At 37.4% G+C, this 18164-nt stretch overlaps 1 protein-coding gene across 2 annotated transcripts in view; it reads right to left on the bottom strand.

The window, feature by feature from the left end:
• Nucleotides 1-18164, bottom strand: part of TMEM182 (transmembrane protein 182) — a 416631-nt gene that overhangs the window by 163976 nt on the left and 234491 nt on the right. For both annotated transcript variants that reach the window (XR_012421977.1, XR_012421978.1), the window contains exon 5: nucleotides 16328-16507. The gene's annotated coding sequence lies outside the window, so the exon portion shown is untranslated. The remainder of the gene's footprint in view (nucleotides 1-16327; nucleotides 16508-18164) is intronic.

Below are 18164 nucleotides of genomic sequence, written 5' to 3'. Positions count from 1 at the left end.
CCTTTGAACCAGCAATGCCATTCTTGTGTATATAACCAATAGAACTACTCAGACATACTCATTAAGAGACTGATACATAAATGCTTACAGCAATATTATTCATAATAGCATGAAATGTGGAAAAGCAAATAAATCTCCTTGATTGTCAAAATAGATAAATAGTTTCTGGTCTTACATTTAAGCCTCTAATCCATTTTGAGTTGATTTTTGTATATGGTGAGAGATAGGAGTCAAGTTTCATTCTTCTGCATATGTATATTTAGTTTTGCTAGTGCCATTTTTTAAAAGGGCATTCTTTCCCTGATGTGTGTTGTTGGCATCTTTGTTGAAAATCATTAAGCTGTAAATATGTGGATTTACTTCTTGATTTTCTATTCTGTTCCATTGTCCTATGTGTCCATTTTTATATCAATACCATGCTCTTTTGATTATTATGGCTTTATAGTAGGTTCTGAAGTCAGATAAAGTGATGCCTTCGGTTTTGTTCCTTTTATTCAGTATTGCTTTGGCTATTGGAAGTCTTTTGTGATTCCACATGAATTTTAGGATTATTTTTTCTATTTCTGTGAGAAATGCTGTTGGTATTTTGATAAGGATTGCCTTGAATCTGTAGATTGTTTTGGGTAGCATGATCATTTTAATAATTTTTTTTTCAATCCATGACCATCTTATGCTTTTTCTTTGTTTGTGTAATCTTGGATTTATTTTTTCAACCATGATTTATAGTTTTAAAATTGTAGAGGTCTTTCACCTCCTTGGTTAAATTTATTATGAGTATTTTATTTTATTTTTGTAGTTATTTTAAATGGGATTGCTTTCTTGATTTCTTTTTCAGCAAGTTCACTATTGTTGTATAAAAATGCTACTGATTTTTATTTTTATTTTTATTTTTTGAGGCGGAGTCTCACTCTGTCACCCTGGCTGGAGTGCAGTGGCATGATCTCAGCTCACTGCAACCTCGGCCTCCCGGGTTCAAGCGATTCTCCTGCCTCAGCCTCCCAAGTAGCTGGAATTACAGGTGCCTGCCACCACCCCCAGCTAGTTTTTGTATTTTTAGTAGAGACAGGGTTTCACCAGTTTGTCTAGGCTGGTCTCGAACTCCTGACCTCAGGTGATCCGCCCATCTCGGCCTCCCAAAGTGCTGGGATTACAGGCATGAGCAACCGCGCCTGGCTGCTAGTGATTTATGTATGTTGATTTTGTATCCTGCAACTTTACTGACTTTGTTATCAATTTTAAGAGTTTTTTGGTGGAGTCTTCAGGGTTTTTTTCTATATAAGATCATTTAGTCTGCAAAGAGAATCACTTTGACTTCCTCTTTTCCTGTTTGGATGCCTTTTAGTTCTTTCTCTGCCTAATTGCACTTGCTAGTACTTCAGTGCTATGTTGAATCAGAATGGGTAAATAAATTATGCTATACTCATAGCGTAACTAACTATCCTAGTGTGTCCAGAACTAAGAAATTTCCAAGAACACAGAATTTCCAGTACTAAAACACAACTGTTTGGGTTTTAGACACAGTGTGTAAAAAGGTTAGAAGTTACCACTCCATCCTAAGAAATAAAAAGCAGATAAAACTGAAAAATCAACAACTCTTCTTAGATAAGTCAGAGAAATGAGGTCACAGGATAAACTTCCACCTCAAAATTGGACAAACAAACAGGTGAATACAGAGAATCACAACTTAACCTGAGCAGAAACCACAAGTTGAAACCAGTGCCAGGGTAGGGAAATTAAGCAACTAATTTCTGGAGGATCTGTGTGGACAAGTCTGAAAGTTAAAAAGTCCAGGGGGGTTTGGCTGCAGTCACTCATGCCCGTAATCCCAGAACTTTGGGAGGCTAAGGCAGGATTGCTTTAAGCCAGGAGTTCCAGACCAGCCTGGGCAACAAAATGAAAGCCTGTCTCTGCAATTTTTTTTTTTTTTTTTTTTTTTTGCTGACATGGTGACATGTACCTGTAATCCCTGCTACTTTGGGGAGCAGAGGCAAGAGGATCTCCTTAACCCAGGAGTTTGAGATTGCATTGAGCTATGATCATGCCACTGCACTCCAGCTTCGGTGGCAGAGGAAGACCCTGCCTCTTAAAATTTTCTTTTCTTAATTTTAAAATTTTTTTAAAGATTTAAAAATTCTATCCCAGTTCTCACTACTCTAATCATCAGGGATTTCAGAATGGTACATGGACATTGTCAGCCTCTGCTGTTTTTCTCTACAACTTTGGCAGTAGCACAAAATACATCCAAATGGTATGCTCTTCCTAAGTTTCTCTAAATTAAAAATTTTTTAATTAAAAAAAATCATGTGGGGCTCCCACACTTTTGTAGGTTTTACCTCCTGAGATACTATTAAATTATCATACTGAATATCAGAGAAAATCCTGTCAGGATTCCAGCAGGGGCAGAGGTAAAGTAACTGTTTTTGAAACACCCCAGAGCAGCAGTCCCCAACCTTTTCGGCAACAGGGACTGGTTTCCTGGAAGACAATTTTTCCACAGATGAGGTGGGGAGATGGTTTCAGGATGACACTGTTCCACCTCAGATCATCAGGCATTAGATTCTCATAAGAAGCACACCTCCTACATCCCTCGCATGAGCAGTTCACAATAGGGTTCACGTTCCTATGAGAATCTAATGCTGCCATGGATCTGACAGGAGGCAGAGCTCAGGCGGTAATACTCCCTTGCCCACCACTCACCTCTTGCTGTGCAGCCCGGTTCCTAACAGGCCACGGACTGGTACCAGTCCACAGCCCAGTGTTTGGGGGTTCCTGCCCCAGAGCATACTGTGATCCTTAACAAGATATGCCCTCAGCAGAAACTACTTAGAACCAAACTTTCTGGAGTTTTATTAGAGCCTAACTTTCCTGGGGAAAAGGAAATGTCACACTCCAGGCCCCGCTAGCCATCCCGTCCCACTTAAGGATGGGAGAGAACTGAGAAGAACTTGTGAAAATCACAGTCCAGAGATACAGCCTTATTAAAAGACTGAAACCTAATCATAGGACTATAAAACACTTCCCCTCTCATACACCTTACCACTATATTGCTAAATTCCTATTCTTCTTTTATCAAGTATGGCATGTCCATCTTTCAACAGAAAATTACAAGGCATATTAAAAAATAATGAATTCAGTTGAACAGCCTGAACAAGCATCAGAACAAGAGTCAGATACAGCAGGAATGTCAGAACTACCAAACCAGGAATTTTTTAAAGTTATGGTTAACATGCTAAGGGCTTTAAATGGAAAAAGTAGACAACATGAAAGAATAGATGGATAAGGTAAGCAGAGACATGACAATTCTAAAGATGAATAAAAAGTACATGCTAGAGATCAAAAACACTATAACAAAAATAAAGACTTTGATGAGTTTATGAGTAGAATTATCACAACTAGGAAAGAAACTCTGAGTTTGAGGATATCACAATGGAAGCTTTCAATACTGAAAAAAAGAGGGGAAAAACAAAAAATCAGAGTATCTAAGAATTGCAGAGCAGCTATGAAAGATGTAGCAGATGACTAATGGGAACACCAGAAAAAGAATTAAGAGAGAAAGAAAGAGAAGCAACATTTAAAGCAATAATGACAAAATATTCCTAATTCCTCCTTTTGTCCCTGGATCATTGCTTTTATTCATTTCACTTACATATAAGCATATATATTTACACTCATGCATTCACAAAATGACACTGTGGTCAATGGCAGCCTACATACATGACAGTGATCCCATAAGCTCAACAAATTCCCCCAAAGGCCCAATTTTCCCAAATTAATAACAGACAGAAAACCACAGGCCCAGGAACTCAGATAACATGAAGCATAAAACAAAACAAAACAAAACATTTTACCTATAGAGAAGCAAGGATTAGAATTATGTCTGACTTCTCAAAAACCATGCAAATAAGACAACAGTGGAGTGAAATACTTAAAGCATGAAGAGAAAAAAACTCACCAACCTAGAATTCTGTACTCTATTAAATTATACTGTAAAATCAAGGAGAAATACTTTCTTAGACAAACAAACACGGAGCAAATTTTTTGCTAGTAGACCTGCCTTGCAATAAATGTTAAAAAAAGTTTTCTAAGAAAAGGAAGATGATATGAAAAAGAAACTGATGTAAATTTAAAAAGAAAGAACATCAGAGAATGAATAAGTGAAGGTAAAATAAAAACTTTTTTATTATTAATTGATCTAACAGACAACATTGTTTTCAAAATAGAAGCAATAATGTTTACATTATTTAGTATTTATATGCATGTGTATACATATATGTATGTAAATATGTGTATATATACACACACATACAGGCATATGTGTCATTATGTGTCACACAACGACAGGGATACATCTTGAGAAATGTGCTCTTAGTTGATTTCATCATTAAGTAAATATCATAGAATGTACTTATACAAATCTAGATGGTACAACCTACTATATACATAGGCTATATGATATTGCCTGTTACTCCTAGGTTACCGACCTGTACAGCATGGTACTGAATACTGTAGACAACTGTAACACAATGGTAAATATGTGTGTATCTAAATATACCCAAATGTAGAAAAGGTACAGCAAAAAATATGGTACTATATTTTTATGGGATCACTATCATACATGCAGTCTATTATTAACCGAAATGTCATTGTGTGATGCATGAGTATATATACATATATGCCTATATGTAAGGGAAATGAAGGAAAGCAATGACACAGGGCACAAAGAAGGAAATTAGGAATATTTTGTTATTATAATTACTTGCTCTACCTGTGAAATGGTACTTTGTTATTTGAAAGTAGACTTGGATTTGTTGTTAATGTATGTTCTAAAATCTAGAGCAACAACCCCAAAAAAGTAAATTATATATACATATATATACACATACGCACACACATACACACACATATATACACACATATATGTGTATATATATAAAATATGATAAAATAGCAGAGAAAATGATATCATATAAAATGCTCAAGTGAAACCACAATAGGCAGAAAAGCTATGGAAGACAAAAATAGGAACAAAAATTAGGCAAATAGAGACAATAACAAATATGACAGATATTAATCCAACTATATCAATAATCGTCTTAAACATCAGTGTTCTAAATACATGATTTGAAAGACAAAGATTGTCAGAGTGGATCAAAAAATAAGGTTCAACCTATTTTCTGTATGTTGTTGACAAGAAACCCACTTTATGTAAAGATATATAGAGAATAAAACTAGTGGAATAAAGAAAGAAAATGGGAGCAGCTATATTTCAGACTGAGTAGGTTTCAGGGCAAAGAAATTAGTTAGGGAAAAAGAGGGGCATTATATAATGATAAAGGGGTCAATACTCCCAGAAGACATACCAATTCTTAATGTGTATTTGACTAATAATAGAGCATCCAAATACATGAGACTGAGCTTTAAGAAGAAACATTAATCCACAATCATACTTGAAGACTTAAACATCCCTGTATCAGAAATGGGGAGATTTCAAAGCCAGAAGATCATAAAGAACACAGCTCAACTTACCAGCACCATCAACTGAATATAATTGATATTTATAGACCATTTCATTCAACAACAGCAGAAAACCCATACTCTTAAACTCACATGAAATAGTCACAAAGATAGACCACATTCTGATCCATAAAACAATCATAATCAGCTCAAAAAAATAGAAATCATACAATGTTTGCTCTCAAACCAAAACAGAATTAATCTAAATATCAATAACAGAAAGAGAGCTGAAACATCCCAAAATACTTGGAGATTTAATAACATACTTTTAAATAACACAGAATTCAATGGAGACTATCAAGAGATATTTTAAAATATTTTGAAGTAGATGAAAATGAAAATATAATTTATTGGAATATGTGGGATATACTGAATGCAGTGCTTAGAGGTAAATTTATAGCATTGAATGCATATATGAGAAAATCTAAAATCATTCTTCTAAGCTTTCACCTTCAGAAACTAGAAAAAAAAAGTAAATTAAATTTAAAGTAAATTTTAAAAAAGAAATAATAAAAATTAGACCAGAAATAAATGAAATTTAGAACAGGAAGTCAATAGAGAAAATTAATAAAACCTAAAGCTGTTTCTCTGAAAAGAGCAATAAATTGATAAACCTTTAGCCAGGCTAAGAAATGAAGTAAGAGAATACAAATTACTAATATCAGAAATTAAAGAGCAGATATTACTACATGGCCCATGGACATATAAAGGTAATAAAAGAGTATTGTTAACAACTCTATGCCCACAAATGTGAAAATCTAGGTGAAACAAAAGAATTTCTTGAAACACACAAGATGTCTAAACTCACACAAAAAATAGACAATATGAATAGGCCTATATTTTGTAAAAAATAAATTAATAACCTAAAACAGAAGGTATCAGGCCCAAATGGGTTCACTGGGGAATTCTATCAAACACTTAAAGAAGAATTTATATAAATTGTCTACAATTTTTTCTAGAAGATAGAAGCAGAGGGAATACTGGCTAACTCATTCTTTGAGGCCAGCATTACTTGCCAAAACCAAAGACACTATGAGAAAAGACAACTACCGACCAATATTGCTTATGTAGATGCAAAACTCCTCAACAAAATATTAGCAAATTGAATCCAACAATATTTAAAAATATTATATCCTGCAACCAAATGAGATTTATCCCAGGTACATAAGTCCAGTTCAATATTCAAAAATCAGTTAATGTAATCTATTACATTAACAGGGTAAAGAAGAAAAATCACATGATCATCTCAGTAAATACAGAAAAAGCTTATGACAAAATCCAACACCCATTTATGGTAAACACTCTCAGCAAAATAGGATGGAGGGGAACTTCCTTAAATTTAATAGAAGAACATCTTTAAAAAAAAAAACCTACAACTAACTTTACACTCAACAGTGAGAAATGTAAAGCTTTTCCACTAATCTCAGGACCAAGACAAGGATTTCCCTTCTTACCACTGCTCTTCAACCTCACACTAGAAGTCCTAGCTAATGCGATAAGACAAGAAAGTGAAATAAAAGATATATAGATTGGAGAAGCAGAAATAAAATCATCTTTGTTTGCAGAGTGCATGGTCATCTATGTAGAAAATGAAATGAAAAATCTTTAATAAGTGATTACAGCAAAGTCAAAAGATACAAGGCTTGTAATCAAGTCAATTGCTTTTGTATATTCTAGCAATGAACAAGTGCAACTTGAAATAAAAAACACAATTCCATTTACATTAGCACCCCCTCAAAAATGAAATACTTGCATATAAATCTAACACTGTATGCATGAGATCTGTATGAGGAAAAATACAAAGTTCTGATGAAAGATATCGAAGAAGAACTAAAGGTATTCTAATGTTTATATGAAGAAGTAAAAGACTCAGAAAGGCAACTCAATACACAAGATCAGATTACTGACACTACCTGACTTCAAAACTTACTATAAGATCACAGTAATCAAGATAATGTGATATTAATGAAATAGTAGACAAATAAATTAGTGTAACGTAACAGGGAACCCAGAAATACACTCACATAACTAGAGTCAACTGATCTTTGACAAAGAAGCAAAGGCAGTACAATGGAGCAAATATAGACTTCAACAAATGGTGCTGGAGCAACTGGCTGTGCACATGAGAAAAAAAATACATCTAGACATAGACTTTACAATCTTCACAACAGCTTAATCAAAGTTGATCATAAATCTAAAGGTAAAAAATGCAAAACTATAAAACTTCTGAAAAATAACATAGGAGAAAATCTAGCTGACCTTGGATATCTTTATTATTTTTTAGATACAACAATAAAGGTACTAATAAGCTGGACTTCATTAAAACTAAAAACATTCGCTCTATGAAAAACAGTGTCAGGATAGTAGAGTACAAGCCATAGATAGGAGAAAATATTTGTAAAATGCATATCTGCTAAAAGATTCTACCCCAAATACACAAAGAACACTTAAAACTCAACAGTAAGAACACAGACAACCTGATTTAAAAATAGATCAAAGATTTTAAGAGACACCTCAACAAAGAAGATATACAGATGACAAATACGCCTAGGAAAAGAAGCTCCACATTCTGTATCATCAGGGAAATGCAAACTAAAACAACAATGAAATATCATTAAACACCTATTTGTAAAGCCAAAATCCAGAATGAAATGCTGCTGAGGATGTGGTGCAACAGGAACTCTTATTCGTTGCTTGTGGGAACACATGATTCAGTCACTTTGGAAGACACTTTGGAAGTCACTTTGGAAGTTTCTTACAAAACTAAATATACTCTTACCATACAATCCAGCAATTGAATTCCTTGGTCATTATCAAAGGATGTGGAAACATGTCCACACAAAAACCTGCACATTATGTCTGTAGAAGTTTTAGTCATAATTGCTAAAACATGGAAACAATCAAGATGCCCTTCAGCAGGTAAACGGATGAATAAACAGTCTGTTTCTGGGAAAACTGGGATGACTGGTCTTCATACAGTAATGAAATAGGATGAATGAACATAATACCTTGAATGAATCTCATAAGCAAATTGTTTGATGGAAAGAAGTAAAACACCAAACAATGAGTTCTGTATTGTCCATTAATATAAGTCTCCTAAAGGAGGCAAAACTAAACTACGGTGATTGGAGGGACATACAAACTGAAAAAAGGCAAAGATGATTACTCATTGAGTGGCTCCCCTTTCTCCCAGTGGGCCTGGGAGATGTAATGAGGAAGTTTTCTGGAGTGGAGAAATGCTCTCATTCAGGAACAGAGTGGGGGGTTATCAGTATTAGTTGTATAATAAATCATTAAGATGTATTCGTGATTATTTCATATTTCTATATTTATGCTGTATTTTAGTTTTAAAAGGTTAAAACAAAAGATAGGGTGAGAAAGAATAGCTTTATACCACAGCAAAAAAGCCTTTCTCTGTCTATTCTGGAAGACCATATATTAGAGCAGAAACTGCATAGATCTTTGAATCAAAATACCTGGTTTAAATTTTGGTTTTACTCCATGACCTTGGGCAAGTTGAGCGTATCTCTTCCTCTAGGGGCAAAAATATATTGGTTTCATTTTACTGAAGACATATCTATACAGTATGCTTGGCACTTCACTTAAATACTTAGCATCATCGAACAGGAAGACAATAGCACCTATTTCACAAGTTGCTGTGAAGAATAAAAGAGACAAAGAAAGTGAAATGTCCAGCGGGAACCCACCCATGTGAGTCAGTCAGTGGGTGGCAGGTCCCCACTCTGCATCCTCATTTCTCATGTTTTTAGGACTATTCACTTCAAATGCAGTTCTACCACAGTGCCAGGAAATATGATGTTCTACATTTGATTTCAGTTCTGCAAGCGTAAAACTGTACATGTAGATGCAAATTGTTGGGAGCAGATGCTGCCATGTTGTGGAAAGGGTGGACCTCTGTCTCCTGCAAGAATGTCTTGTCTAACTTGAAGTCCCTACCAGCCAGCCCTCATCCACTCTTGCTTATGGGTCTGGAGAAGGGCCTCTACCAAGAGGGAAGAACCCCCAGATATTTAACTAGAATGGCCAAGATAAGACTGTAACAAAAAGGGATAGAAAATACCAATTCCTATTATATATCACCATGTTTGAATCAGCGCTATCCCGTGGCACAGCTTCAAGCAGACAACAGTGGCTCTCTATTGGGGGTTTAATGTTGAGTGAAGCATGGTCTCTACCTTGAAGGAGCTTAGAGGGATGGGGGGCTCATACATTAGGAGGGTAAGCTCAGATCATTAAACAAGAGCACATCTGACCTGCTGCCAAGGCATGCAAATGAGTTGGCCTTGCACTTGATTACATGGGACACATTCAGCTGCTCTTATGAAAACTATGCCAAGGACAGAGAACCCAAGGTAAGCTTGACCAACACCTATGCAATATCTCCTCCATGGCAGACACCTCACTGACTTGGTCCTCATATTGCCCCTATCTTAGAAGTGAAGAAATTGAAGCTTGGGAAAATTAAGTGGTTTATTTTTGGTGTCACTGGAATGAAGTATTAGAACCAGTTTATACAGCTGGAGTTAAAGTAAAGCTCATTTTCTTTCTGCCATAACCAGAGAGCTATTTAGGAAGACTTTTCCGTGGCACGTCACAGGTTAGCATTTCCCACATGGTATTCCGTAATACATCAGTGTCCCACAAAATGTTAAAATAAAAGGCTGAATTTGGTCAGAAAAATTAGCTAAACAATTCTTGACCCTATAGGAGTTTTCATCACCTGAAGCATTTCTATTACCAATTATGACCCTCAAGGGAGAATACGTACTTCATTTTACACATTTATGTATTTAATTTTTTGAGACGAAGTCTCACTCTGTCACCCAGGCTGGAGTGCAGTGGCGCGATCTCATCTCACTACAACCTCTGCCTCCTGGGTTCAAGCGATTCTCCCACCTCAGCGCCCCCAGTAGCAGGGACTACAGGTGCACATCACCACATTCCGCTAATTTTTATATTTTTAGTAGAGATGGGGTTTTGAGATGTTGGCCAGGCTGGTCTCCAATTCCTGGCCTCAAGTGATTCTCCCCGCTTGGCCTCCCAAAGTGCTGTCATTACAGGCATGAGCCACCATGCCTGGTCACAGATTTATTTTGACACTCAAATATTTTATTCTCCCTCGGTACACAAGTGTTCCATGGAACCCAGTTTGGGCAATGATGCCCATTCTCAGTGAGATGCTTCTTGGTGCTAAATTGGATATGTAACTGCGCAGAGAAAATAATAAGCGTCTCCCCATAAACCCAGTAGCATAAAGCTCACAAACTCGCCTGTCATCCTCCATGTTTGAACATAAACTCAACTGTGTGCTTTGTGACAAGGCTAGGAGAAAACTCATGCTTCTAAGCAAACATCAGCAAGCTTGCATTTTTTGTTATCGTTTGTCCTTTAGAGGAGTTCAGAACTTTAACTAGAATTATAACCAAAGGACAAGAGACTTAGAAACAAAATGATTCTTAAATTCATAAACAGAAAACGACGTCTCCATGGCCTCATTAGTAAAAGGTTCCTAAAGCTGGATGTCCACCAGAATTATCTATGGAGACTTTTAATTTGTTGTAATTTTTTACATCTATTTTCTTTTATTTTTATAGATTTAGGGGGTACAAGTACAGTCTTGTTGCATGAATATATTGTGTTGTGGTGGAGTCTGGATTTTTAGTGTATCCATCACCTGAATCATGCACATAGTCCCCATTAGAAAATTTTTCATCCCTCACTCACCTCCCACTGACTTACTTTTCTGAGTCTCCAGTATCTATCATTCCATTCTCTGTGTCTAGTTGTACACACTATTTAACTTCCACTCGTAGGTGAGAACAACAGTTTTTGACTATTTCTGAGTTATTTCACATAAGATAATGGCCTCTAATTCTATCCATATTGGTGCAAAAGATATAATTTCATTCTTTTTTGATGGCTGAGTAGTTTTCCATGGTATATAAATATATATACCATGAAATATATATATATATATATACACACACACACACACACAGAGCACGGAATACTATATATAGTATATATAGATATGGATATATATCATTTTCTTTATCCAGTTATCCATTGATGGACACTTAGATTGAATCCATGATTCCGCTATTGTGCATAGTGCTACAATAAATATACAAGTGCAGGTATCGTTTTGACATAATGATTTCTGTTCCTTTGGATAAATAACTAGTAGAGGGATTGCTGGATTGGGCAGTAGTTGTATTTTTAGTTCTTTGAAAAATCTCCATACTGTTTTCCATAGAGATGGTACTAATTTACCTTCTCACCAACAGTGCAGCTCCCATCATCCATGGTTCTGATTCAGCAGGTCTGTTTTGTGTTGTTTAGTTTCGTTTTTGTGTTCCATCGGTCTGGGCCACAGAGCCATTGCTCTCCAATGAAGTAACTCTACTTCATTGATAACAAAGACAGAAAATTAAGTTTTCAAGTATTGCCTTGGTGTTCTTGATTTAAAGTGTAATTTTGTGAAGAAACTGGAAATATCCTAATGCGTAAGAATAAAGAATTTCTTGAATAAAATATAGCCCTTCCTTACAACTGAATACACTGTGGTTCAGTACATATCATATTACGGAAGGAATTTAGTACCTCTGCTGTCCCTGCTAAATGGCCCGCCCCACAGCCCTCAACTGCCAGTCGGTTTCTACTTTGCTGTGACATTCTTCTATCCCACCTGCCTAGTCAAGATCATAGACAAATGTCCCCTCGTCGCTTGGGTGCACATGCAAAACTCTGCAACTTATAAGCAACTCAGAGAGGAGAGATGAGGACAGGTCCACCTAGGTGCTACTTTTCACCCCTAATCTCTGCATCTGCATCTTCCCATTTGCTGAAAGGGAGCGGAAGGCTTCCCTGCTCACATTAGATTCTGAGTTCCCCCTGTCCTTGACACATGGTCAAACTCAAAGACAGAATCCATCAGTTCTTCCTCTTTGTGTAGGTTTTTGCCATTGAGAAATCCCTTCCTCTCCCCACAAAACTGGGTTTTAAAATGATCACTTTCTGAGAAAGCTGAGAAAGTGAGCTTTGAGACATAATGAGCAACGGGCTTGTCCTCCAGGCTGCTGCTCATGCCAGGAGCTTCAAGATTCAGCCTTGGCTGTAGACAGTAATGAGGAAACCATGGAAAGAGCAAAATTAAAAGACAGTCTTTCTATTTGCAAATGTTGGGTTTATTATGCTTAAAAAAAAAAAAAACCTTTCTTACTTTCAATGGTAACTTTACTTCTGCCTACCTGGTCACTTTCTCTCGTTCTTAGGGACCACCTCCTTCCCTCCTTGCCCGTCACTTGGGCCACACCAGCTTATGGGGCTCTACTGGGACCCACGATTGAGAGGGACTGATTAGCCCAGGAGGGCAAGGGAGTTGGTCTCACACTGCGATTCAGGCAACCAGAGTAGGATCAGCCAAAGCTGGGACTAAGCCTGCAGTGCCCACAGCCACCTCCACTGCACAGGAGACAATGACTCACTGGGCTTCTGAAGGCAGACATAGAATCCCTGCTTATACTCATATCATGTCCCAGCCCTTTGATAGAGATGCTTGAAATGAATCAATAGCTATAGCAGGGATCATTAAACCTACCAGCAGTATTTGCTTCTGTGTTCAATGATCCACTTTTTCTGCCCCCAAACATTCAAACATTTCTTTTCCTTACTGGGTTATTTTTATCTCTCTCTTCTTATCTCTTCCATCTGTCCCCCCCACCGCCCCAGCACCAATACATATATGTAGCTCCATTGTCATAGGACAGACTTGGCATATTCTTGAACACTCTAACAAAATCACTACCTTTTATAGCTTGAGCATACCTCAAGAAGATATCAAGACCAATTCCTTTATTTCGTCAGTGACACCGAGAGATGTTATCAGTCATCTCCCGGATTACACAGCCAGGTAGCAATGGTATGGAAACTAGAAATCAGGTCTAATATTGCACCTCTCCAGTTCTCCTGAAGTGTATTCATAAAAGGCAAATCTGTTTTAATGTTAACTCAAGAAATGCACAGAATGCTAAATCTGTGTACACACACACAAACTCACACATAGCTCTCAACACCACACATAAATGCTTTTGATTATCTTTCTTTTTTTAAAAAAGTGCTTTCCTTGCTTATCCTTTGCAGTTTCAATAGCTCGGAGAGCTAAAAGTTGACTCAGTATCTACATTTTTTAAAGCACTCCTTTTCAGAAGCAATGCCCATTTTGAAACAAGCTTACACATATGTGAAAAAATGTCGTGCTTTATATCATGTTGTGCCTCTGGACATTTTGTCAAATTATTTTCTTTTTTTTTTACTTTGGATCCTAATGATCCCAGACACTCACTATGCAAGGGAGTGAAATATGTTGCTCGCCTCCCTCCCCTTGAAATATTTAAGTAAGAAGGGGCTCTGAGGCTCTGTGTCCTCTGCTCAGATGGATCGCCCACGTCCTCTATTCATATTTGTGCCTGCGTCCTTGCTGTTACCCTCATCTACATACATGCCCTGATCATTTGCAGGCTGTCTTTTCTCCTTTGAAACAATCTCTGTTCTTTATATCCAAGCAGTCAAACTCACGGATTCATTTTACTGTTTCCACTGCTACTTTGCTATGTGGGTATTTGTATCGATGATTGGGAGCAACTAGCAGTACATAAAATACATGTGTTCAGCATTTTTTTCCATGGAAACAAAAGCAGGACCACCTCCGTGTCTCATGCAAGGGCTCCATTGAAAAAGATCTCCACCGGGTGCCAAAGGAAAAGTCATGCCTACCAGGACCAATCTGGAGACAAGAGCGATAGCCATGTTCTTCCTTGAATTCTAACCTTTTCTTGCTCTGTTAGCATTTTCTACAGATCTTTGAGAGGGGACAAAAATCAACATAATATTTTCCCAGGCTGCGATGGGTCTTATGATGTGTGAGGCACCATCATGACCTAGTTTACAAATCTTCATTACCTGGGCATATGCTCAGAGCTTCTGCTGCTTGCCAGCCCTAGGTCTGGGGTTGGTTCTACTAAGGACCACTTTCCATTAAAAGTCCTGGCTGTCCCCTCAAACTCAGAAGACAGCCTGACTTTCTTTAGGACTTATTAGAGTGTCCACAAAAGAGTTCATTTAATGCAAAATGTTTATAATTTATTAGGATCATTAGAGCCTCAAAAATCAGATGCAACATTTCAGCAATGGGATAGTCCAAAATCACAGAAAGCAGTTCATTAGGAAAATAAACTATACCATTGTGCTTAAATTAGAGAATATTTTCTCATTAGTAAAATAGGATAATGCAAGATATCTGAGAAGGAATGAGGGAGAGCTTGCTAGCCTTGAAGACATAACAAATCATTGTGACACTATTTCTTATACAGATAAGTGATTCTCGTGCTTCAGCCTCCTGTGATGCTTGCTGATGCTTTCTTGAAGAGAGATTCTGCCCAGGGACACAAGACAGCTGCCCACGGGAGATAATATAAGGCTCCCAGAAGGCTTTGCAGCTGGCAAGGGGAGATAGAAGAATGTCCTTCCAGTCACTGATGGGAGCCTGAAATTTCCCTTATAGTGAATCATGAGGTTTTTTACTCAAAGATTTGGGCTCTGATAAAAATACGAATGTCCCCATGAGGAAGGAGTCTTCTGAGCCACCATTGTCTGCTTATACCTCAGAATGAAATATTTGTCAAAACGTTTCTTGGGAGTGGGCTTTGATAGGGCAAGGGATGTGTTAAGGAGAAGTTTTTAGATAGCATTGGTTTAAGAAGATGGGGAAAGGTGCTAACCACTGAATACACCATGGAAAATTGCGTATTCAGTTGTTCACACCTTTCCCCTTTAGCAACTGAATACCCTGGAGGCAAAAGGAAGAATGGGAAGATGAAAAACTAGCAGTTTCGTCTTGAGTCACCTCCGCCCTGGTTACTATATCCAGAGTTGAGTTCCCTGTCAGTGGAGATGTTCTAGAACAGGATGAACAAGGGTTTGGCTGGCAAGAGGGCCATAGACGAGATCTAGATATCAAATGCATGGCTGGACTCAATCCATGTAATCATTAATTTTGCAGGCACCTACTGTGTCCCTTCTACAGACACTGTGATAGGATGTATATGCCATTGTTGTAGCTTCAAGGAGCTCACTACGTCAAAGGTAAATCCAACCAGCTCTGCTTGCCAGTCTAATGCCTCTTCTTTGTGAACTCTGCAGAGGGTAATAAAATTTTTACTTGAGCAATAATATTAACTAAAGGCTTTGCCCAAGTGTGTGTGTGTGTGTGTGTGTGTGTGTGTGTGTGTGTGTGTGTGTGTGTGTGTTTAAGCCAGTTAAGTGGCACACCGAGCTTCTCACCCTGCAGCGGCTGCCAATAGAGCAGTTCATCATTTCTTAGGAGAACTGCCTAAGCCTACAGGACTCTGTGTAAAGAGATCTGATTAGGGATTGCAACATATGACTCATAAAGGAATGTTGTACCTTAGATGTTCAAAGCATTCCTTTTAAACAGAATTCCGAAGAGCTGTTTCTTAAGAACTATTTAAATAAATAATTTGCTGAACAGGAAAGACAAATATTCACTAGAAGTAATTGGCTTTTAAAAAGTAACTGATTCAAGGGAAAAATCAAAGTCAAACCAGCCTCTTTCATTTTTGTTTACAACATCATTGAGGGACTCCCAAATCACCAGTGTCCATGTTCTCGGCTGCCTCCCAGAGCCCTCCCACAGGGAACAAGGGATAGAAGCTCAACTCAAGTGCATAAGAGCAGCAGTTTGATCCGAGAAGAACCAATGAATTGTACTTACTTGTCTTTTTTTTTTTTCTTTTATAAGAATCTTTCTTCTTCCCATTTCAGTTTTTGAGGCCAGGAACTTGTATAAGTACTTCTCTTTCTATGTGGGATCTGAATGTGCCCATACGAGTAAGACAGTCATGGTCATCTTCCCAGTGGAACAGTAGTTAACAGTTTTGAATCAATAATACACCTGCAAATGAGGAATGAAACAGTACACAGGTCTCAGTAGCGGAATCATTTCTTCAAAACTAAATATTATCTAGTTATGATATAAGGATTGTGGTAATACTAAAAAGGTAAACCAGAAATTCATCTTGACACTATTTTATAAAGATAAAATGCCCTGTAATAGTAATACTTTCCAAAGCATTTTCACATACATTATTGAATTCAGTCCTCAAGAAAAGAATAAGCAAATATATTATCTTTATTTTTAAAATGAGCAAACTGACAATAAAAAGTTAAATTTCTAGTCCAAAGTTAACAGATGAGTAGGTGAAAGACCTAATATTTGAACCAAAGTCTTAATACTTTATGGTCATGATTCCTTTAGTTGAAATGTACATTCTCTAACATACTGTCTTTTTGACAGTCTCCACGATTTTTAGCTATGCAAATATAGAAAGTTCTTTCTTTTTTCGGTAACTCAATCAAGCTATCTAGTAACAGATATTGTGCATCAGGGCTGACACGTGGAGGTTACAGGGAAATCTCAGAGGTGATCTTTACCTTCAAAGAGGCAAATCTCATACAAAGGAAAATATAATGCATACTTAAGGAAAATAATAAGAAGCAAAAGACCAATGATGATTGTAATAATTAAGGGAGGCTGGGGGAGTAGATTGGAGTTGATAAGTAGTTTGTGAAAAAGCTTCAAAGGAAGCTGGATGGAGTGGATATGGATATGTATAGGAGGGGGTAGGTGATGTCTGCAGTCAAGTGGGCTTGTAGAATGTCATACACTTCTAGGATATCAGTCTGAAGGATAATGGGGGTTGTGTCCTGGGTGGAGACTGTCCAGTAAGTTCCAGACACACATAAACTGAGTTTTGAGACAAGGATACAGTAACAGTAAGGATCTCAGGGACTTGAACAGGGCAAACCAAAGCAGTGACCATTGCCCACTGTGCAATGACTTTGTGGGCACCAAGAATAATCCGAGTGCAAATGTTCAGTCTACAGCTTGGTCAATATCCTGCCAGTGGCTGCTCGCTCTGAACCCACTGAAGTAGTGTGTTTTCTCAAGCTTGGTTCGAAAATGCAGATACTCCTTGACATACAATGAAGTTACAATCCAACAAACTCATCATAAACTGAATAATTCTAAGTCAAATCATGGAAGGTCAGGGACCATCTGTTCAGGTTAGATGAAATTGTCACTCAGTGTCAAAAGTGGAACAGGGTGCAGAAGTCAGGCTGTGGCTGATAGATGGAGAACTAAAAAAGTTAAGGACAACAAATAAAGTCAATGATGGTGGAAAATGCATGAAACTCCATTCAGAGGGAACTGGGAACCTACACTAAATATGGTGCCATTAATTTAGAAAGCAGAATGTGTGATTAACTTCCATGTCATCAGAAGACCTCTATCTTGCAATATAGTTGATGAAAGGGCTGTAATGGGTAAGAATCAACAATAATTACTAGAATTGCAATATCAATAGTATTATAAACATAACAGCTAATATATATGGAGTACTGACTCTGTGAAGGACTTGGCTAAGCATGACACACGTAGTCTTCCAGTTAACTGGCAATAATACTGAACGACATGCAAACTCTCCACTCACTCTATACATGTGAAAACTGAGCCTGTGACTTTCCCAAAGACTTCACTAAGGAGTAGC

Source organism: Macaca fascicularis, chromosome 13 (assembly GCF_037993035.2).
Source record: "Macaca fascicularis isolate 582-1 chromosome 13, T2T-MFA8v1.1".
NCBI classification, from domain to species: domain Eukaryota; kingdom Metazoa; phylum Chordata; class Mammalia; order Primates; family Cercopithecidae; genus Macaca; species Macaca fascicularis.
Note: the sequence above shows the minus strand (reverse complement) of the source record. Positions and strands in the feature narration are given on the sequence as shown.